Source organism: Perca fluviatilis, chromosome 13 (genome assembly GCF_010015445.1).
Source record: "Perca fluviatilis chromosome 13, GENO_Pfluv_1.0, whole genome shotgun sequence".
Classification (NCBI taxonomy): Eukaryota; Metazoa; Chordata; class Actinopteri; order Perciformes; family Percidae; genus Perca; species Perca fluviatilis.
In genome coordinates this window covers 36065574-36089599 of record NC_053124.1, presented here as the reverse complement: position 1 = coordinate 36089599, position 24026 = coordinate 36065574, and the positions used below count along the sequence as shown (strand labels likewise).

Sequence of the window (24026 nt, the reverse complement as noted above, 5' to 3'; positions counted from 1 at the left end):
CATTGGCTGCAGAACAAAAATATGAACACCTTACAAGGGTTAATAGTACTTTTCACATATAATGAAACTCCCCCTCCCTCCCATGGTCTCTGTCTTTCCAAAAAACATCACATCCTGGCATGGCAATAAGGGCCTCGGGGAGGAACGAGTTAACCAAGTCACTGTCAGTCCAAAAAAAATCAATATTAGAAATTTGCAAGCAAGTTTTCCAGTTGTTCACGCGTTTGGTTGCCATACTTAATGAATATTTAAATGGCCACCAAACAATCCTTTAGCTTTGTAACGAGGGTCCCACACAGTTGGAGCCTGAAAACCTCGTATGCTACTGCCTAGTATCTGCAACAGGTCTTACAAGTCACTCCAGAGGGATTATCAAGTCCACAATAACAATGTTTTTGGATTTAAAAGTATTTATTTCTCAATGAGGCGTGACAAAATGTATGAGATAAAATGCCAAACATATCAGATATATTCAGAAATACAATGTCCTGAAGCATTTCTGCAACTTGTAAAGATTTTCTTCGACTTGTCTATATTAACATACAACTTAAACACCCTTATATACACTATTAAGACACCGCTATTTAACAGACATCTTCCTGTCCCCGAATACATAACGGAGGAAATACATAAATAACAAACAGCTAATATCTCCAGATCATCTCGGTAAAGATCTTTTTAACATATCGTCCTTGTTTCAACAATCAAAGGTAAAATAACAGATCTCAACTGAGCGCATTGAGAGCTTCTCCGGCCCGATGGTTTTCATCAACACACAGAAATCATCTCATCACTTCTAAAACGTCAATACATGCAAACAAAGACGTCAAAGAAATGTACAAAAACGTTTAGAAAAGCAGATGGTATGCTCGAAGAAAGTGACATGTTTTTTTATAAAAGCAAAAAGTAAGAAAAAGCAACAAAAACGTGTAAACAAATGAAAAAGACAACAATCATCTCTCAGCTACAAACATGGAGACTAAATAATTATTATATTATTTAAGAGTTAAAACACAGAATTTAACCTTAAATGACTTCTGACTATTTCAGTTTACACAACTCAGCAGAGTGTGTGTGTGTGAGAGAGTGTGTGTGTGTGTGTGTGAGAGTGTGTGTGTGTATGTGTGTGTGTGTGTGTGTGTGAAGAGTGTGTGTGTGTTTGTGTGTGTGTGTGTTTGTGAGAGTGTGTGTGTGTGTGTGAGGAGTGTGTTTGTGTCATTGTGTGTGTGTCAGTGTGTGTGAACGCGTGTGTGTATGTGTGTGTGTGTGTGTGTGTGTGTGTGTGTGTCCATGTGAGTGTGTCCGGTGTGTGTGTGTGTGGTATGTGTGTGTGTCCAAGTGTGTGTGTGTGTGTGTGTGTGTGTGTGTGTGTGAGAGGGGTGTTTGTGTGTGTGTGTCATTGTGTGTGTATGTGTGTGTGTTTTGTGTGTGTCCGTGTTTGTGTACGTGTGTGTTGTTTGTGTGTGTGTCCGTCTGTGTGTGTGTGTGTGTGTGTGAGAGAGTGTGTTTGTGTGTGTGTGTGTCCATGTGTGTGTGTGTGTTTGTGTGTGTGTGTGTGTCAGTGTGTGTCCGTGTTTGTGTGTGAGAGAGTGTGTGTGTGTGTGTGTGTGTGTGTGTGTGTGTGTGTGTGCGTAGCGTCCAAAAAGCTTTCAATAAAAACCACCGTAAAAAACATTGAAAATCAAAAAGCATCAACAAAAGTCTTGAATGAGTCAAAAAATTAAAAAAGCATCAAAATGCAGAAAAAAGCCTCGAGGAGTGAAGGAACCAAGAAAATATTCTCATTTAACAAGCTGCAATTTAGAGAAGTTTTCCTTTTTTTAAATAAAAAAAGACTCAGAATTTCAGTTTACACAACTCAGCAGAGTCTCCATAAGACCAATAAACCGTTAGTCCAGCATAGAGGGGCTGAGTGAATGTGGTCTGGACTCTGTGGAGGAGAGTCATGGTTTCAGAGACGCTGTAGAAGGACAGAATACCTGCACTGTGATCCAGGTACACTCCTACTCTGGAGGACTCAGGACCTGACGGGGAGTTTGGACTTTGTTGTACCAAAATGTATATCTGTTGTAGTCACAATCTAACGCCCAAGATTTGTCATTTTCTCCAAATCCACATTCCTCCGCCCCCTGCTCTGCTGATATTCTTGTATGCGACTGCTACATAAACTGCTCCTCTCCTCTCCACCTCCCAGTAACAACGTCCAGTCAGACTCTCTCTACTCAGGGCCTGAGACCTGTCAGTGAATCTGTCTGGGTGACTAGAATAAGACTGATGTTGTCTCATGAATGTTGCTTTCCTGTTCCGCTCAGATAATAACAGCCGTGTGTATGCTGTGTTTGGATCCAGTGTAATGTCACGTGAATATTTTAAGAATCCAGCTCTGGTCTAGCTCTCCTGAGTGTGGCAGTAAAACGTCCACTTCAGTCCCTTTCAGTGAGACATTTGTCCACTCCTCTCTCAGGACGTCCTGTAGTTTATCTCGGACTGACACGCCGCTGTCACTCCCTCAAAGCAGCTCAGAGGGACGGATATGGATGCTGGATGCTGATTGGCTGAGAGGGTGACAGTGAGGGGTAGTTGTAGAAACTGGCTGTGATCCTCTGTGTGTGAGAGCTTCTTCAGCTCAGCGTCTTCCCTCTTCAGCTCAGTGATCTCCTGCTCCAGCTCCTCCTGAAGCTCTTTGACTCCGACTCTCTTCCCTTTTCTGCTGGGATCTGACCTGCTGCTCCACATCAGAGCTTCTTTTCTCCAGGAGACGGATCAGCTCGGTGAAGATCTTCTCTCTGTCCTCCACTGCTTTATCGGGGCCGTGATCGATGGCCTCCGCCTGCTGTTGAAAGCAGCTTCACATCTTTCTCTCTGTCCTGGATTCTCTGCTGGATGGTCCGTCGACTCCGCTTGAGCTTTTCCTGCCTCTCAGTCCTTTCTGCTGCAGCTGAGACTGTATCGTGGCCTTTATGTTTGTCCATTAAGCAGAGATAACAGATAAGCTGCTGATCAGTACGACAAAAAATCTTCATTACCTCATCATGGGCGAGCAGACGTTCTCCTGGAGCTTCTTGGACGGCTCCACCAGCTTGTGTTTCTTGTATGGAGCTGATTCAAAATGAAGCTGAAGGTGTTTCTCACAGAAAGAAGCCAGACATTTCAGACAGGACTTGATGGCTTTGAGTTTTCTCCCGGTGCAGACATCACAGGCCACATCTTCAGCTCCAGCATAGCAGTGATCAGCAGGAGCAGCTTGGAGTCCAGTCTTCTTCAGCTCCTCCACTAAAGCTGCTAACATGGTGCTTTTGACCAGTACAGGCCTCGGTGTGAAGCTCTGCCTGCACTGAGGGGCAGCTGTACATTTCCTTCTCATCCCCTTCATCCCAGAAGCCTTTAATACAGTTCATGCAGTAGCTGTGTCCACAGGGAATAGTCACCGGATCCTTCAGTAGATCCAGACAGATGGAACAAGAGAAGGTTTCCCGGTCCAGCTGAACTCCTTTCTCGCGCCATTTCACCTCTCGCTCAGTGACTACGACTGTCTGACTGTCTTGAGTCTCACTACTTTGAGAAATGAAACTAGTCTGAGCTCTGATGTAATAACAGCAGTGATACGCTGTTGTACTTGCCCCAGCATGTTGGTTACACCCATCTGCAAACTTTAGCTCTGAAGGAAATATGTGCACAGAGTGGAACAGAGGAGGAGGGATGGGTTATCAAGTTCTGCTTCATTCCTGGAAGAGGAGTGCTTTGAGAGAGATACTGGGTGTGTTGCAATGCCCATACTACCATTAGTATGACAGGGAAAGATATAGTATATCCTAATACATATAATGTCAAATGCAGAAAGCCAAAATGTGTCCTGCTGCACCGGTTGCATTTTGCAGTATGCAAGCCAGCGTGCTTTTCTTCCTCTTCCCCGTGACCTTTCCTGTGTTCCTGCTTATCTGCACCTTTAAGCCATGAAGGCTTGAACCAATTTTGTGACTCAGCTTAACTTTCTGTTCATCAGGGACATTCCTTGAACTAGAGGGTGACACGGGAATCAATTGTCGCTCCCATCCCATCCCACGAAATTACTCCTGTCACGTCATCCCGAGACAGAGACTCCAGAATCCCGTCCCGTTTCTTTCCTTATGTTGTCTAAACAACTTACCAGACTCTGTTGCCCCCCCCTAGCATGTTTTTTCCCCAACGTATTTGAGTCTGAAGAGAGGCTGGATTATTTTACCTTCCGTTGTCTCCTCAGTGCGCTGATTTGTAAAATAGTATCCTGCATTCCTCGTAGTTTGCCACCTTTTTCCACATCTTATTCCATCCACATCACCGAATGGACTCGATTCATCCAACTACTACCTAACTATTATTAAGCTACACGCTTTTAAACAGTCGGATATCACACACAACTTAGTTTCCCCAGGCTGCGTAGCAATAACATATGAGTTTCAGTTTTGGTGCGTGCCGGCCGGGTGAACCTGACAGGAATTCAGACCAACCAAAAACAGCGATCAATTTTTACAGCGGAGTTAACTCACACATCGGCTGTGTTACAGCAGAGTTAACCTCACACACGACGTTGTGTTACAGCAGAGTTAACCTCACACAAGCTTGTTACAGCAGAGTTAACCTACATCGTGTGTTACAGAATTAACCTCACACATTGTGTTACAGAGAGTTAACCTCACACACGCGTGAAGCAGAGTTAGCTCCACACATGATGTACAGCAGAGTTACCTCACACATGCTGTGTTACAGCAGAGTTAACCTCACATACGGCTGTGTTACAGCAAAGTTAACCTCACACATCGCTGTGTTACAGCAGAGTTAACTCACACATCGCTGTGTTACAGCAGAGTTAACCTCACACACCGCTGTGTTACAGCAGAGTTAACTCACTCACCTTATGTTACAGCAGGTTAACCTCACACATCGCTGTGTTACAGCAGAGTTAACTCACACATCGCTATGTTACAGCAGAGTTAACCTCACACATCGCTGTGTTACAGCAGAGTTAACCTCACACATCGCTGTGTTACAGCAGTTAACCTCACACATCGCTGTGTTACAGCAGGGTAACCTCACACATCGCTGTGTTACAGCCAGTTAACCTCACACATCGCTGTGTTACAGCAGAGTTAACCTCACACACGTGTTACAGCAGGTTAATCTCACACATCGCTGTGTTACAGCAGAGTTAACCTCACACATCGCTGTGTTACAGCAGAGTTAACCTCACACATGCGGCCAGTTGTTACAGCAGAGTTAACCTCACACATCGCTGTGTTACAGCAGAGTTAACCTCACACATCGCTGTGTTACAGCAGAGTTAACCTCACACATCGCTGTGTTACAGCAGAGTTAACCTCACACATCGCTGTGTTACGCAGAGTTAACCTCACATCGCTGTGTTACAGCAGAGTTAATCTCACACATCGCTGTGTTACAGCAGAGTTAACCTCACATCGCTGTGTTACAGCGAGAGTTAACCTCACACATCGTTGTGTTACAGCAGAGTTAACCTCACATCGCTGTGTTACAGCAGAGTTAATCTCACACATCGTGTGTTACAGCAGAGTTAATCTCACCACGCTGTGTTACGAAGCGGTTAACTACACATGTGTGTTACAGCAGAGTTAATTCACACACGCTGTGTTACAGCGGAGTTAATCCTCACATCGCTGTGTTCGCAGAGTTAACCTCACACAGCTGTGTTACACGGGGAGTTAACCTCACACATCGCTATGTTACAGCAGAGTTAACCTCACACATCGCTGTGTTACAGCAGAGTTAACCTCACATCGCTGTGTACACAAGAGTTAACCTCACACACGCTGTGTTACAGCAGTTAATCTCACACATCACAGTGTTACAGCAGAGTTAACCTCACACATCGCTGTGTTACAGCAGGTTAACCTCACATCGGCTGTGTTACGGAGTTAACCTCACACAGTGTTACAGCAGAGTTAACCACACTATGTTACAGCAGGTTAATCACCATCTTTGACAGCAAGTAACCTCACACACGCTGTGTTACAGCAGTTAATCACATCGCTGTGTTACAGCAGAGTTAACTCACACATCGCTGTGTTACAGCAGAGTTAACTCACACATCGCTGTGTTACAGCAGTTAACCTCACACACGCTGTGTTACAGCAGAGTTAACCTCACATGCTGTGTTACAGCAGAGTTAACCTCACATCGCTGTGTTACAGCAGAGTTAACCTCACACATCCTGTGTTACAGCAGGGTTAACCTCACATCGCTGTGTTACAGCAGAGTTAACCTCACACATCGCTGTGTTACGCAGAGTTAATCTCACACATCGCTATGTTACAGCAGAGTTAACCTCACACACGTATGTTACAGCAGAGTTAACCTCACAACGCTATGTTACAGCAAATTAACTCACATCGCTGTGTTAGCAGAGTTAACCTCACACATCGCTATTGTTACAGCAAGGAGTTAACCTCACACATCGCTGTGTTACAGCAGAGTTAACCTCACATCGCTGTGTTACAGCAGAGTTAACCTCACACATCGCTGTGTTACAGCATAGTTAACCTCACACATCGCTGTGTTACAGCAGAGTTAACTTCACACGGCTGTGTTACAGCAGAGTTAACTTCACACACACGCTGTGTTACAGCAGAGTTAACCTCACATGCCGCTATGTTACAGCAGAGTTAACCTACACATCGCTATGTTACAGCAGAGTTAACCTCACACACATGCTGTGTTACAGCAGAGTTAACCTCACACACACATGTGTTTACAGCAGAGTTAACCTCACACATCACTGTTGTGTTACAGCAGAGTTAACTCACACATCGCTATGTTACAGCAGAGTTAACCTCACATCGCTGTGTTACAGCAGAGTTAACCTCACACATCGCTGTGTTACAGGCGCAGATTAACCTCACACATACGCTGTGTTGCATCTTAATTTTTTATTTAATCTCCGACTCCTTCCCGCTCCCACCCGCTCCCGTTGATTTCTATGCTTGATCCGTCCGATCACGTTAACAGTGAGATTGACTCCGTACACGGGACTCCCGTGGGAATCACATGACCTGCGGAGTCCTGAAAAATTGTCACCCTCTACCTTGAACCTCTTCCTCAATTGACTGCACACAGCTTCCTTTGCAATGAGCACATACAGTTGAAACCAGATATTTACATACACTAAAAAAACTAACACAAAACATTTATTTCTTTACTGTCATACATTAAATCAGAGTAAACTTTTTCCGTTTTAGATCAATACATATTAACATATTTTTGCATTTGTTAAATGTCAGAATCGAGCGAGGAGAATTTTTACGTAATTGTTTTATCACTTTCATCAAAGTCAGAAGTATACATACACTTCCTTAGTATTTGGTAGAATTTCCCCAAAACTGTCTCACTTGGGCCAAACGTTTTGGGTATCCTTCCACAAGCTTTCTACAATAGTTTGCTGGAATTTTGGCCCACTCCTCTTGACAGAACTGGTGTAACTGGGTCAGGTTTGGAGGCCTTCTTGCTTCGCCTTCGCCTTTTCAGTGCCGCCCACAAATGTTCTATGGGATTAAGATCAGGGCTTTGTGGGCCCCTCCAATACCTTGACTGTGTTGTCCTTAAGCCCACTTTGTAACTAATTTGGAGGTATGCTTGGGGTCATTTTCCATTTGAAGACCTATTTGCGCCCAAGCTTTAACTTCCTGGCTGATGTCTTCAGATGTGCTTCAATATATCCACACAATTTTCTTTTCTCATGATGCAATCTATTTTTGTGAAGTGCACCAGTCCCTTATGCAGCAAAGCAGCCCCACAACATTATACTACCCCCATACTTCACAGTTGGGATGGTGTTCTGAGGCTTCAAAGCTTCGCCCTTTTCCCTCCAAATAGATTTTTGTCCCTATGTGCAGTTGCAAGCTGTAGTCGCTTTTATGGTGGTTTTGAAGTAATGGCTTTCTTCTCCCAGAGTAACCTTTTAGCTCATGGGGTGCTGTCTTACCAGTTTCAGCTAGCATCTTCACAAGGTCTTTTGCTGTTGTCCTGGGATTGATTCGCACATTTCGGCCCAAAACATTCCTCTCTGGGACTCAGAATCTGTCTCCTTCCTGAGCGTATCATGGTTGTACATTCCCATGTTTTTTATACTTGCATATTATTGTCTGAACAGATGAACGGTAGGACCTTCAGGCATCTGGAAATTGCACCTAAGGATGAGCCACACTTGTGGAGGTCCACAATTGGTTGATTTCTCTTGATTTTCCCATGATGTCAAAGAAAGAGGCTCTGTGTTTGAGGTTTGCCTTTTATATGCATCCACAGTTCTGTCAAGAGGTGGGCCAAAATTCCAGCAAACTATTGTAGAAATCTTGTGGAAGGATACCCAAAATGTTTGGCCCAAGTGAAACAGTTTTGGGGGAATCCTACCCAAATACTGAAGGAAGTGTATGTATACTTCTGACTTTGATGAAAGTGATAAAACAATTTTGAAAAAATTCTCCCTCGCTCGATTCTGACATTTAACAAATGCAAAAATATGTTAATATGTATTGATCTAAAACAGAAGACATTTACTCTGATTTAATGTATGACAGTAAAGAAATAAATGTTTTGTGTTGTTTGGTTAAGTGTATGTAAATATCTGGTTTCAACTGTACACACAGAGAGGCACATGAGGTACTTATAGTATTACTTGAATAATATGACACCTTTAGGTAAAATACATGTCTAAAATAATAAATATCTCTTCATTAAGTTGAATAAAAGTTTATATTGTTGACAATAATTCAACCAAAGAGTAAAATATAAAGTGAGCTTATCAATAACTGGTTCTTATCTCTCTCAAACACCTGAGTGAAACTTAGGCCCTGTTTACGCGCCACCGCTCGCAAGCAAAACGACAAAATATTTTATCAGATTTGCCTTTTGTTTACGGCGATGGCGTTTTTGGGACTTAAAAATGAAAAAGTCTGCTCCGATCTGCTCACGGTAGTTTAGTGAGAATCAGAATCAACATGTGAGAATGAGATAAACTCACTTTCAGCATCGTGAGTGAAACTAAAAACAGAAATAATACAAGAATATAAAAGAATCATGCTTAAATGTAATTTTGCCATTACACAACTCTAATATCTTCTGACTTCTTTATTTAATTCCAGTTTAGTTTGTTTCAGATGGATTTCAGTTGTAGGTAGGTAGAAGCAGCAGAATAATTACTAATAGGTTGATAACCTTCAAAGGCAAAAACACAAAGAAATATGCATTTACATTACTTTAATGGCGCTGACACACCAACCAGATTATCGGCCGTGGGACAGTCCGTGACTCCGAGTCTGTTCGGTGTGTTCTGTGCCGTCGTCTGTCGGTCGCCGTCGGCCTTCATTTGGGCCGATTTGACTTGTTGAATCGAAGGCGGGCAGTCGGACTCAATGTCCAATCTGATTGGTGGAGGGCTAACCTGGAAATGAAGAGCCTGACTAACGCCTCTCAAAATCTGGCGAAAATCTTTTAAACTGACCTTTGTTGATCTGAAATGAAGACAGATTCAGCAACTGCATCACCGGCCTATTTCTCTCTTCAAATGTTTTCCAGAAACACGTTTCGGTGAACTATTTTAGTACAAATATGAGATCGTATTCTGAACGAGACTCCATTATGCTCTGTTGTTAAATCGAGAGAAGCCAACTCGGGAGGCTGATCAGTCCGACTGGCTTTTCTGCCGACGGTTCGGCTGTCTGGTTGTTGTGTCAGAGCCTTAAGTCAGGACATTTTCTAATTAAATATGTCATTTTATTGTAACCACATTATGAATAGCAATTGGAATAAATTAAGTTTAAGGAGAAACTTCTCCAAGAAAAACAAACAAACACTGACGGGCTCAAATTTCATTAACAATATAGACCTTTTTCACGGCAGACATGTTGACATGTCACAGTAGGAAAAGCACAGGCGTATTCAATCCCATTACTGATGGCTGCATTCCACTTAGGAGAGGCCCTGGTATTAAACCATTGCTGATGGCTGCATTTCCACTTAGGAGAGGCCCTGGTATTAAACCATTACTGATGGCTGCATTCCACTTAGGAGAGGTCCTGGTATTAAACCATATGATGGCTGCATTCCACTTAGAGAGGGTCCTGGTATTAAACCATTACTGATGGCTGCATTCACTTAGGAGAGGCCCTGGTATTAAACCATTAATGATGGCTGCATTCCACTTAGGAGAGGCCCGGTGTTAAACCATTACTGATGGCTGCATTCCACTTAGAGAGGCCCTGGTATTAAACCATTAATGATGGCTGCATTCCACTTAGGAGAGGTCCTGGTATTAAACCATTACTGATGGCTGCATTCCACTTAGGAGAGGTCCTGGTATTAAACCATTACTGATGGCTGCATTCCACTTAGGAGAGCCCTGGTATTAAACCATTACTGATGGCTGCATTCCACTTAGGAGAGACCCTGGTATTAAACCATTACAGATGGCTGCATTCCACTTAGAGAGGCCCTGGTATTAAACCATTAATGATGGCTGCATTCCACTTAGGAGAGGTCCTGGTATTAAACCATTAACTGATGGCTGCATTCCACTTAGGAGAGGTCCTGGTATTAAACCATTACTGCAATGGCTGCATTCCACTTAGGAGAGGTCCTGGTATTGTGATGCTGACTCACTGAAATATCTTACTGGGACACTTGGTCTGAGCCATCGTTAAGGTTATCAATTTGAGCTGTGCTTTTCCTAATATGACAAGTCAAAATGTCTGTTGTGAAAAGGTCCATTGGAATTAATATATTAACTTAAAACTGTACATTTCCAATACAATATGAAAGGAATCAATTGTCCATTAGACTGCCATCAATCATTGCTTCCCAAATAGTAGAGTTGGGCCGGTACTTCGGCTGAAACGAGTATCCGGTACGGATAAAGCACTTTGCCGAGTACGAGGTATTATCACGAAGTAATACGAGTCAATATCTGTGCTCGGATTGAATAAAAATCCTCATTGGGTAGCTGACTGTGTCTGCGTTCTGTGATAGGCTAGTAGTCACCACCCCCTACACACATACAGATGTACTGTGTTGCTGTGTGTCCCGCTCTGCTCACTCACACACTGAACACTGACAAGAGAACAGATCTGCTTTACTTCGCTGTTTTGTTTACGGGGTTTGTAGTACTTCCTTATTAACCAGTAGAGTTCAGGTAAACGTGGGTTTGTAGTACTTCCTTATTAACCAGTAGAGTTCAGGTAAACGTGGGGTTTGTAGTACTTCCTTATTAACCAGTAGAGTTCAGGTAAACGTGGTGTTTGTAGTACTTCCTTATTAACCAGTAGAGTTCAGGTAAACGTGGGGTTTGTAGTACTTCCTTATTAACCAGTAGAGTTCAGGTAAACGTGGGGTTTGTAGTACTTCCTTATTAACCAGTAGAGTTCAGGTAAACGTGGGGTTTGTAGTACTTCCTTATTAACCAGTAGAGTTCAGGTAAACGTGGTGTTTGTAGTACTTCCTTATTAACCAGTAGAGTTCAGGTAAACGTGGGGTTTGTAGTACTTCCTTATTAACCAGTAGAGTTCAGGTAAACGTGGGTTTTTGTAGTAACTCCCTATTAACCAGTAGAGTTCAGGTAAACGTGTGTTTGTAGTACTTCCTTATTAACCAGTAGAGTTCAGGTAAACGTGGTGTTTGTAGTACTTCCTTATTAACCAGTAGAGTTCAGGTAAACGTGGGTTTGTAGTACTTCCTTATTAACCAGTAGAGTTCAGGTAAACGTGGGGTTTGTAGTACTTCCTTATTAACCAGTAGAGTTCAGGTAAACGTGGTGTTTGTAGTACTTCCTTATTAACCAGTAGAGTTCAGGTAAACGTTGTGCTTGGTAGAACGTGACTCGCGTTGCGTCTCTGCCTGTCGGAGCTTGTTGTTCTTTTTTAAACCGTCAGCTGGCTCTAACCAGTTTTTTTGACTTCATGCACTGAGTGTCTGACACTTTATTGCTGTATTTCAGGAAGTAGTGGTATAAAACTATATTACAAATTAATTCTCACACACACATGCACACTCTCTCTCTCTCTGCCCGGCCATCGGGAGTTTTTTTTTTTTTAAACCGTCAGCTGGCTCTAACCAGTTTTTTGACTTCACGCACTGAGTGTCTGACACTTTCTTGCTGTATTTTAATAAATAAAGGTAGTTGTGGTATAAATAATTTCCAAATTAGCTACACACACAAACCACACACACAATTAACAAACATTCTCTCTCTCTCTCTCTCTCTCTCTCTCTCTCTCTCACACATAGGCCTATCTGGTGTGGAAATAAAAAATAAAAAAAGAACCAAAAAAATAAATAATCACACTGATCATAAAAAATTAAAGTTAAAAAGAAAGTTATGTTGAGTATGAAAACTCTTGTTCATTACATTTTACTTCATAATTGCAAACACGTATGTTGTATTCATTGTTGAAGAACTGTATATAGTTCGTTTTGTTATCGCTGATCAAAACCATTGATCTGAAGCTCAATGCTGATGCTGTCATGTAAATTGTTTTCTAATCAGCAATAAATATAACAATTTCTGATCAACCCATATCAATTGCATGCTTAAAATAACATACCAGTCAAAGCCACGCCCATTTCAAGACAACCCAACCCACTTCCGGGTTAAATCTCCGCCCACTTCCGGGTTAGGCCCCGCCCAGTCCGAGTACAGATACAGATACAGATAATTCATATGGTAAACAGAAACAGATACAGATACAGATAATTCATATGGTAAACAGAAACAGATACAGATAATGCTGTACTCGCTCATCCCTACCAAATAGCATTAGCAAATCAGACAATTGGTCTCAAATTTCAACACAAATAAGCACTTAACAACTGGCAACAATTTTACACAAACAATGTCCATTTCCTACCGGTTGCATCTCCAGGTTTGTCAGATGATGAGCTGAATGTTTTCCAAAACTTTTCACCACCTGCCCTCACTAAGGTGCACCAGTTTAAATGTTCCCTAGGGAAACACAAGCTAATGATGAGTTCCAACAATGCGTTCACTTTCTCCCTGCTGGTGTTTTATCTTGCAAGGAAGTTGAAAAGGTTAATGCTTATGTTGTTTACTGTCTCTTGAAGCAACAGTGTGTGTGTGTGTGTGTTCGGTGTCTGTGTGTGTCTGTGTGTGCGCCTGTGTATCTGTGCCTGTGTGTGTCTGTGTGTGTATGTGTGTGTGACGGTGTCTGTGTGTGTGTGTCTGCGTTTGTGTGTGTGTCTGTGTGTGTATGTGTGTGTGTCGGTGTCTGTGTGTGTGTCTGTGTGTGTGTCTGTGTGTCTGTGTGTGTGTGTGTGTGTGTGTGTGTCTGTGTATCTGTGCCTGTGTGTCTTGTGTGTGTATGTGTGTGTGTTGGTGTCTGTGTGCGGCGGGTCGGTGTCTGTGTGTGTTGTGTGTCGGTGTCTGTGTGTGTGTCGTGTCTGTGTGTGTGTCTGTGTCTGTGTGTGTGTGTGTCTGTGTCCTGTGTGTGTGTGTGGGTGTCTGTGTCTGTGTGTGTGTGTGTGGGCGTCTGTGCCTGTGTGTGTTTGTGTGTATATGTGTGTGTGTGTGTCTGTGTGTGTGTGTGTGTTTTGTTGTGTGTGTGTGTGTGTGTTTGTTTGTGTGTGTGTGTGTGTGTGTGTGTGTGTGTGTGTGTGTGTGTGGGTGTGTGTCTGTTTGTGTGTGTGTGTGTGTGTGTGCTGACATTATGTTCCAGACTTTGAGATTCTCACTTAGTTAGAATCTGAATCTACATGTGGGAATGAGATAAACTCCCTTTCAGCATTGTGTGAGAAACTTAAACCTTGTGTTTCTCCCCCGTCAACAATGCACTAGTTGTCCTCCCGGGCAAAATTGACCCGGTCTGTTTTGCCAGTTTATAAAGCATGAAGTATAAATTATCACCCAATTCTGTGTTACATCTTCTTAACAACTTCTTTCCAACCTATTATCACTACTTTTACACCTATTTATTTTATATATGGTCAAAAACACACATTTATATCAAATTATACCTAATTTCTGAGTTAAAACAAGCTGAAATTATGAATTATTTTGACTAACAGTTGAGATCAATGGGAACATATGTTGATGGGTTATCACAGAATGGTATAAGTCAAAGTTTAGTGAAGATACTGTTTTGAAACTATTTCAATTGAAGTATAAATTATCAACCAAATCTATTTTACACCTTCTTAACAACTTCATTCCAACTCATTACCACTAGTTTTACACTTATTTTGGGAATTTATGGTGAATAAACTTTATTTACATGAAACAATACCTAAGTTTTGGGGTAAAATAAGCATAAATTATGAATTATTTTCATTATAGTTAAGATCAGATGAATTTATGTTTGTGGATAATCACTGACTGGTATATGTTAGTGATTACTCAGGATATGGTTTTGAAACCATTTTATTATTTTTAATGGCAGCCAATAATCACACCTCATTTGCCTCATTGCCTCATGTATAAACATGGGGCAATGTAAGACAATCTTTCCACAGTAAATAACCATGCTGCCTTTTGAACTATATAAAACCAAAAGATATTTTTGATGGGGAATTCATCTCAACCCTTATGAAATCTATTTTATAATATTTAATAGTTTATTGATGTTGTGTATTTTTGTTCTCAAGTATGGTTTATTAATTAGATATTTTTATACTTGGTGAAGGTTGTCTGGCACCTCAGGGATGCAATCCTAGTGTTTCTGTGTTCAGTTGATGTATTTGCTTCCTAAGAAGGGGATCAGTCCATTTAAACAGCTAATGTCAGCATTTCAAGAAAAAGAAATAGAAATATCATATAAATTCCACCCCTCTCCCTTGAGCCTCACATCCGGCAAGTCATTAAAACCTCCTTCTTTCACCTCCTCGCAACATCGCCAAAATCAGACCCTCTCTCACACCCCCGCTGCTGAAAGACTCATTCACGCCTTCATCTCCTCCCGACTGGACTACTGCAACTCACTTCTCCTCGGCATCAGCTCTACCAACATCAACCGACTCCAACTGGTCCAGAACTCAGCCGCCCATTACCTGCTCCAAATCCTGGCACCACATCACCCCTGTCCTAAAAACAACTCCACTGGCTTCCCATTTCCCACCGGATCACCTACAAAATCCTGGTCCTCACCTATAAAGCCCTCCACCATCTGGCCCCCCTATACCTCACTGACCTCCTCTCCTTACCAACCCTCACGGTCCCTCAGATCCACCTCAGCCGGTCTCCTCTCCATCCAAAAGTCCAACCTCGCTGTTTTGGGGACAGAGCCTTCTCCAGAGCAGCTCCCAGGCTCTGGAACTCCCTTCCCCAAGAGATCCGCACCTCTGAGTCCCTCACCATCTTCCAGTCCCTCCAAGACCCATCTCTTCACCTCAGCCTACCCATAGTCCACCTGCCCCCTCCCTTTTTCATCTGTATCTTGTTTTGTTCTACTTGTTTTGTTTGCTCGTTTTTGTTTTGTTATGTTTTTATAATCTACCCTGCCCTGCAAAGCGATTTTGAGTCCATGAAAAGCGCTATATAAATTCAATTTATTATTATATAAAGAGCCTCAAAGAGGTTTAGTGATTTATCCACTAAAAGCTTGCCGCGACGCCGTGGGTTTTCACGGACACTTCTGGCTCTGTAACGGCGAATTCTAACTCTAAATTGCCGAAAATCACTGAACATTACAAAATAAAGTTTCCACTACAGCTACTGGCATACGTCTGTGACGTTGTCTATAAAAACATAATTATATCTGCTGATACTCCATAAAAGTTTGATCATATTATGTGGAAATTGTTTCACATCTTTCACACTATCAACCATTTAATTTGCAGGCTACTTAACCTCTGTTAAACATGAGGACGGGAAATAAATGATGAATCCACTTAGAAAATACTTTCAGTAGATGAAATATCTTACTGGCAACAAAAAGATCGGCACGGAAAATGCAGTAGTGTCTGTGAGTTCTTTAGTTGCTGAGGCTCAGACATCCATGGTGCCCAGGAGGCGGGACGCACGGATCCATCTCCCCAGGAACAAACGCTGTGTCTGGGGACAAGGTGTACCCGGTCCACCAAACACTGGGCTGTCTTGACTGCCTTAATTCTGCACATATTTCTGTTACTGTAGTCCTATTTCCTATTTCATTATTTCATCCATGCGTGGTGCAACGGATTCGTGCGGATCTGTCTCCTGCCGTGGAGACGCTTGGTCTCACTAACATCTCCTCCTCTGAGTCTGGCCTCACTAACATCTCCTCCTCTGAGTCTGGTCTCACTAACCTCTCCTCCTCTGAGTCTGGTCTCACTAACATCTCCTCCTCTGAGTCTGGTCTCACTAACATCTCCTCCTCTGAGTCTGGTCTCACTAACCTCTCCTCCTCTGAGTCTGGTCTCACTCACATCTCCTCCTCTGAGTCTGGTCTCACTAACATCTCCTCCTCTGAGTCTGGTCTCACTAACATCTCCTCCTCTGAGTCTGGCCTCACTAACATCTCCTCCTCTGAGTCTGGTCTCACTAACATCTCCTCCTCTGAGTCTGGTCTCACTAACTTCTCCTCCTCTGAGTCTGGTCTCACTCATTCTTCTCCTCTGAGTCAGGTCTCACTAACATCTCCTCCTCTGAGTCTGGTCTCACTAACCTCTCCTCCTCTGAGTCTGGTCTCACTAACCTCTCCTCCTCTGAGTGTGGTCTCACTAACATCCCCTCCTCGGAGTCTGGTCTCACTAACATCTCCTCCTCTGAGTCTGGTCTCACTAACATCTCCTCCTCTGAGTCTGGTCTCACTAACATCTCCTCCTCTGGAGTCTGGTCTCACTAACATCTCCTCCTCTGAGTCTGGTCTCACTAACATCTCCTCCTCTGAGTCTGGTCTCACTAACATCTCCTCCTCCTGAGTCTGGTCTCCCTTTTCGCTGGACCCAGTTTCACTGACCCTACTAATACTTAATAAATAAAATAAATGGCATTACATCAGTGAGTCCAAACTGCTTATTATGCATAGCTTGGACTGATGCTGAGATGCATGTTGTTCTGTAACAGGTGTGCGGGCTGACACTATTCTCTTGATTTCCACCTCGACATTAAACTTTATTTTTTCTGCCATGGTTCGGTGCATTCACCGCCTCGGTCACCATTTGCCTCTCTGGGCATTTTCTTTTATTTCTTACCAAGATGACAAACCTCCAAACAGAACATTTTTGTCTCTCCTCCACCTCTCGCGATCAGCACTTCAACCTCAGTCCGGTGAGTTTTTTATTTTTTCTGCAGCGGGATAACCCGTTGTGATTGGACAAAGAATGACGTCGGAGGCGCATTTATAGTAATTTCCATATTCATGTATGGGAGGAGCAAGGGGGCATGGGTCGGTCACTCATTCATGTGGCTCAATTCCACCGGGATTGTCATGTTTAAAGGAAAGGTGAGCAGGACCCGGTGCATCGAACCGGGTTTTATAGCATGGGAATATTTCTGTTTTCAAGTTTGGGCGTCACGCGCCATCTTCTGGAATGAAAGCTGGCGCAGTCTTTTATACATGAGGCCCCTGGTGGCTTCCCTGGGTAAAAGTGACCTGATCTGCGTTGTTTATAAAGCATAGACAATTATAATTAATCACTCAAATCTGTGTTGCTACTTTTATTCAACTTCATTCCAATTCATCTCAACTAGTTTTACACTTATTCTTTTCTATTTATGGTCAACAGACCTCATTTACATGAAAGTATACCTACATTCTGAGTAAAATCAGTTGAGATCATTAGGTGTTTGTGTTTGAATTAATGGCTGGTATGTGACATATTATTATATTCCCAGGTTAAAATTAACTGATGCAATTGTATTCACAAAAAAAGGAGAGCTAAAAAAAGGAAAAAATAATTTTACGGAAAGTTTACTTGTCCCCATTTAGGAAAAAGACACATCAAAGGTGTTCTAACAAGTTTACAAAGAAGTTGTGTCTGTATGCTTGTATTTGTGTTGTGTTTTGTGGTGTGTGTGTGTGTGCATGTGTTTGTATGTGTACACGCACATAGTCTGTGTGTGCATGTGTGTGTCTGTGTACATTTTTATGTCAGGACAGCTCAATAGTGTGATATATTGCAGGTCTCAGCTGTTTGTGTGTGTGTCTGTCTATTGTGTGTTTGCGTGTGTGGGCAGGCCAGCTGACAGTCTTGCCTGAGCCCGGGACGAGATAAGCTTAGATGGGCCCCCCGCCCAGATCTCTCCTTTTTCCTTGCTCTTCCTCTCCTGTTCCTCTCCTCTCCTGTTCCTCTCCTCCTCTCCTCTCCTCTTCCTCTCCTGCTCCTCTCCTTATGCTCTTCCTCTCCTATGCTCTTCCTCTCCTCTCCTCACAATTAATGTGATCAGCTCTCTGATCCATCCTGCCTCAGACCTCTCTCTGACAGGGCGGGGGGGGCCCCTCCCCCCCTCTCTCTCTTTCTCTCTTTTTTTTTTTTTTCTCTCTCTCTCTCTCTCTCTCACCGTAGCGCCTGACTCTGTCCCTCCCACATCACTCTCTCTGTCCCCTGACAGCAGCTGGATCTCTCCCTCTCTGTCTCATCCTCTCTGACGGAGCTACCAAACTCAACTCTTTCTGTCAGAGAGAACGTGTTGTCTCAGGCTTTTATACGAGCTAATGGACGTTAACATGAGAGCTGGTCTGTTAGCTTACGACATGGCACAGTAAAACGTTGGCTGCGCTGTTTCTTACCTTGCTCTACGTTGACAGTTCCAGCTTCACCGTCACCACCTTTTTTTAAAAATATTTGTTTAGAAAATCTCTAAGGCCTCTATTTTCTTCTTCTCTTTTCCTTCCTTTTCTGAGCACCGGACTTGTGCTCACCGGACATTTTGAGCGTACTGAAAACAACATCAACTTTTGATAAGTGGCCAAACCATTTTTGTGTTGTGGGTGGGGGTTCTTGACCACTATTTCAAGGAAAATTTGGAAGAAAACAAATAAAAAGCTTTATGTAACTCAAATATTACATATTTTTTTCCACAAATAGGCCTATTTAAAAAATGTTTTTCAATTATTCCATAATTTAATGAGGGCCCAGTTCTGGGCCCCCAGTTCTGGGCCCCCTCCCTACTGTGGGCCCGGGACAACAGACCCCGTTTGTCCCCCATCGGGGAGCGTGTGTGTGGGCGCATGTGCACATCTGCTTGTACATGTGTGTCCGTGTGTGTGCGTGTTCATCTGCTGAAAAGAACAGTAGTGTGATCCACTATGCAACGTGTGTGTGTGTGTGTGTGTGTGTGTGTGTGTGTGTGTGTGTGTGTGTGTGTGTGCATGTTGATGTGCTGAAAAGCCCAATAGTGTGATCTTTTGCAGGTCTCAGCTAGTGTGTGTGTGTGTGTGTGTTCATCTCCTGGAAATTAGAGGTCGAACCGATATGGGTTTTCTGAGGCCGAGGCCGATCTTTTGAAAATCCGGGTCGGCCGATGGCCGATTATTTTTGGCCGATATTTTCTTGTTTTTAACCTCTATTTGAAAGATGAAATTTAACACTAATAAGTACTTAAGATACACAAAATTTCTCAACAAAAACATTTATTGAACACTTGAACACCAATCTGCACTTAAGCATGTATAATGTAAAAACATATATTGTATAAATGTAGCCCCCTACTCAATTCCACTTGTTTTAGGATTTATCATGTGCATGGGGAATGAATTGGTGAGAGACTACTAGAATTTAAAGTTAGGATGTATCCACAGCAACTAAAAAAATTCGGGACGCGACTCTCAAAGTGTAGAGAGGCCTGGTTAGCTTAAATATAGCTATACTGTGTTTGTTTTATTTGTTTTGTTTTTTACTATGAGCATACAACTCCCATGCACATACATGTATCCACTATAACCCTTGTTTGCAAAAATAAAATCACATTTCAATCACACACACTCAAACATCAGACCACAAAGATTGAATGTTATATTCAAGATGTATTTATATTTATTTCCAGAACCAGGTGGATTAACCTTTCAAAATGTCCTCATAGTCCAAATAAAATGACTAACCAATACCCCGGGTATACTATGTCTCAGTTTTGTGGTACCACAACGTTGGCGCGCTTGTTGGAGCTCAGTAGAAATCTTTCCAGAGAATACTGTCTGTACTCACGGTTCCTTGGTAACAGGGAGATTATAGTGACCGTCTATCCCCACCCTTGTGTCCAGTGATGAGATAGCAATGAGGAAACCCGTCGTGAAACTCCGTCCGTCCATGTACAAAACACAGACACCTCCGGCCTGCAGCGCGAATCCTGAGCACATCTATGGCAGCAACATGGGTGGCAGCATCTGATGCACACTAGCCAAAAGTTCACAAAATTGAATGAGCTTAAATATATCTTGTCCAAAAATGTCAATTTAATTTTAGTTCACAATGTCCATACTTACTCAGAAACTCGGTGGCGAAGTAGGTTTCTGGGTATATAGTAGCAGTTCGCACATGGCTATGGCGTTAGCTAAATCAGCTAAATCTCCGTGGCCGATTTAACCGGCTCCAAACAAAACTCACTCTCCCGTTTAAAGAGGGTTACACACTGACAAAAACCAAGAAAAATAATTTCCCCCCTGGCTCTTAACTTTGATGACCAGTAACGTAATCAATCGTGCAGAACTTACAACTAGATCGTAGCTATCTCAGATATTTTTTTCCCCGTCACTCTCTTTTTCCGTTTCTCCCTGTTTTTTGTTTAGTCCCGCCCCCTCAAAAATCCGGTAGGTTGCCAAACTGCGCTCTGGATGGCACTGATTGGATAACCAACAAAACTGACACCTGGCCATCCAATACAAAATAAAATGACAGAGGGTTCAAAGGTTACTCACACAGAAAATATTTCAACACCTCAAAATTGTATAACTCCATAACAAATATGAATTAATATTAAATATTAATAATAAAAAAGGTGAACTGAACTGGCCCATATTTAAGAATATATTGTATTTCTGTTAACAGAACACAAAATAAACAATATATAAATTTAGCAGGGTGCTACATAAATAAACGGCTAAGAAGAAAGAAAAAATAAATTTAACTTTGTCAAATAAACTTTTCACTTAAAAGATAAAGTTTAGTGCACTTAGCAGCATTTATCAAACAGCTGAGAACAATAAAATAAATTGACCATTTTAACAATAGTAGTGCTGACACACAGTAGCAACCAGCAGCATTTCTTTGTTTTGGTGTTGGCTGGGTGAAGCAGCTGCCATAAGGGGTGGTTTTCTTTTCAGCCATCAGACTTAATGACTAAAAAGGGGAAAACCACAAGGTTAAGTTAGTGTTTTTGTATAGTATCTTCTTCAAGTCATTTTATAGATAGGTATAGATATAGAATCTAACATTTGTTTTATAAATCAGCTAATAATTCAGTGCATTGTAAGTGATACAAGGCTAAAAAGTTTCTATCATCTTCCCAGAAACTGTACTGAAACATGTATTTTTGGTTTGTTTTGTTTGTTGACAGACAAAGCCAAATGGACAAAACCTAATTAAGGGGAAACAACTTTAGGCCATATGGTCAAAATTAAATGATTTAATAATAATGTAATAACTATAACATAACAATAACACATTTTCACTAGTAAATTGCTGTTGAACGACAAAAACAACCACCATGGCAAAAGGGTATTTTACAACAACTTTGAATGCACCACGAGCCGTGTATAGAGCCAGCATATCTCCACCAGACTCTATATAAATAATCAGGACTTTAATCATCGTGAAACATGCTTCATTCAAAGTCGACAGAAACTAAATAAAAACTATCAAAAGTCCTGATTATTTACACGGGTCTGGTGGAGATATGCTGGCTATATACACGCTAAAAATCCTGATTATTTACATGGAGTCTGGTGGAGATATGCTGGCTCTGTACACGCTAAAAGTCCTGATTATTTACATGGAGTCTGGTGGAGATATGCTGGCTCTATACACAAAAAATCTTGATTATTTAAATGAAGGTGGTGGAGATATGCTGGGTCTATACACACTAAAAGTCCTGATTATTTACATGGAGTCTGGTGGAAATATGCTGGCTCTATACACACAAAGTAAATAAATAAAATCTATATTAGAATTTCAATTCCAGTTGTTCACGTTTGGTTGCCATACTTAATGAATATTTAAATGGCCACCAAACAACCCTTTAGCTTTGTAACGAGGCTCCCACACAGTTGGAGCCTGAAAACCTTGGGTATGCTACTGCCAAGTATCTGCAACAGGTCTTACAAGTCACTCCAGAGGTATTATCAAGTCACAAGAACGATGTTTTGGATTTAAAAGTATTTATTTCTCGATAGGCGTGACAAAATGTATGAGATAAAATGCCAAACATATCAGATATATTCAGAAATACGATGTCCTGAAGCATTTCTGCCACCTTGAAAGATTTTCTTCGACTTGTCTATATTAACATACAACTTAAACACCCTTATATACACTATTAAGACTCCGCTATTTAACAGACATCTTCCTGTCCCGCAGGATACATAACTTGGAGAAATACATGAATAACAAACAGCTAATATCTCCAGATCATCTCGGTAAAGGTAATCTTTTTAACATATCGTCCTTGTTTCAACAATCAAAGGTAAAATAACAGATCTCAACTGAGCACATTGAGAGCTTCTGGGGCTCCCCCGAATGGTTTTCATCAACACACAGAAATCATCTCATCACTTCTAAAACGTCAATACATGCAAACAAAGCAAAGCGTAAAGCAGAATGCCAAGAAAAGTACATTGGAAAAGCAAAAAAGTAAGAAAAAGCAACAAAAACGTGTAAACAAATGAAAAAAGACAACAATCATCTCTCAGCTACAAACATGGAGACTAAATAATATTATATTATTTAAGAGTTAAAACACAGAATTTAACTTGTAAATGACTTCTGACTATTTCAGTTTACACAACTCAGCAGAGAGTGTGTTTGTGTGTGTGTGTTTGTGTGTGTGTGAAGTGTGTATGTGTGTGTCAGTGTGTGTCGATTGTGTGTGTGTACATGTGTGTGCATGTGTGTGTGTTTGTGTCATTGTGTGTGTGTGTATGTGTGTCCATGTGTGTGTCCTGTGTGTGTATGTGCATGTGTGTGTGTGTGTGTGTTTGTGTGTGTGTGTGTGTGTGTGTGTGTGTGTGTGTGTCCATATTGTGTGTGTGTGATGTGTGTGTGTGTTTTGTGTGTGTGCTTGTGTGTGTGTGTGTGTGTGTGTAGTGTGTGTTCATGTGTGTGTGTGTGTGTGTGTGTGTGTGTGTGTGTGTGTGTGTGTGTGTGTGTGTGTGTGTGTGTGTGTATTGTGTGTGTGTGTGTATGTATGTGTGTGTGTGTGTGTGCGTGTGTATTGTGTGTGTGTTGTAGTGAAGCATCAAAAATCTTTCAATAAAACCACCGTAAATAAACATTGAAAATGTATCAAAAAGCATCAACAAAAGTCTTGAATGAGTCAAAAATTAAAAAAGCATCAAAATGCAGAAAAAAGCCTGAGGAGTGAAGGAACCAGAAAATATTCTCATTTAACAAGCTGCAATTTAGAGAAGTTTTCCCTTTTTTAAATAAATAAATGTCTCAGAATGACAGAATTTAACCCTTAAATGACTTCTCTCTATTTCAGTTTACACAACTCAGCAGAGGCTCCATAATACCATAAACCGTTAGTCCAGCATAGAGGGGCTGAGTGAATGTGGTCTGGACTCTGTGGAGGAGAGTCATGGTTTCAGAGCACGCTGTAGAAGGACAGAATACCTGCACTGTGATCCAGGTACCTCCTACTCTGGAGGACTCAGGACCTGAGCCGGGAGTTTGGACTTTGTTGGACCAAAATTGTATAACTGTTGTCTGCCACAATATAAACCAAGATTTGTCATTTTACGTCCAAATAAACATTCCCCGAGCCCCCTGCTCTCCTGATATTCTTGTATGCGACTGCTACATAAACTCCTCCTCTCCTCTCCACCTCCCAGTAACAACGTCCAGTCAGACTCTCTCTACTCAGGACCTGATACCTGTTAGTGAATCTG

The 24026-nt window shown here is 42.0% G+C and overlaps 2 pseudogenes; both read right to left on the bottom strand.

Moving 5' to 3' along the window:
• Positions 1-24026, bottom strand: part of LOC120571443 — a 167898-nt pseudogene that overhangs the window by 40311 nt on the left and 103561 nt on the right.
• Positions 2802-24026, bottom strand: part of LOC120570970 — a 44227-nt pseudogene continuing 23002 nt past the window's right edge.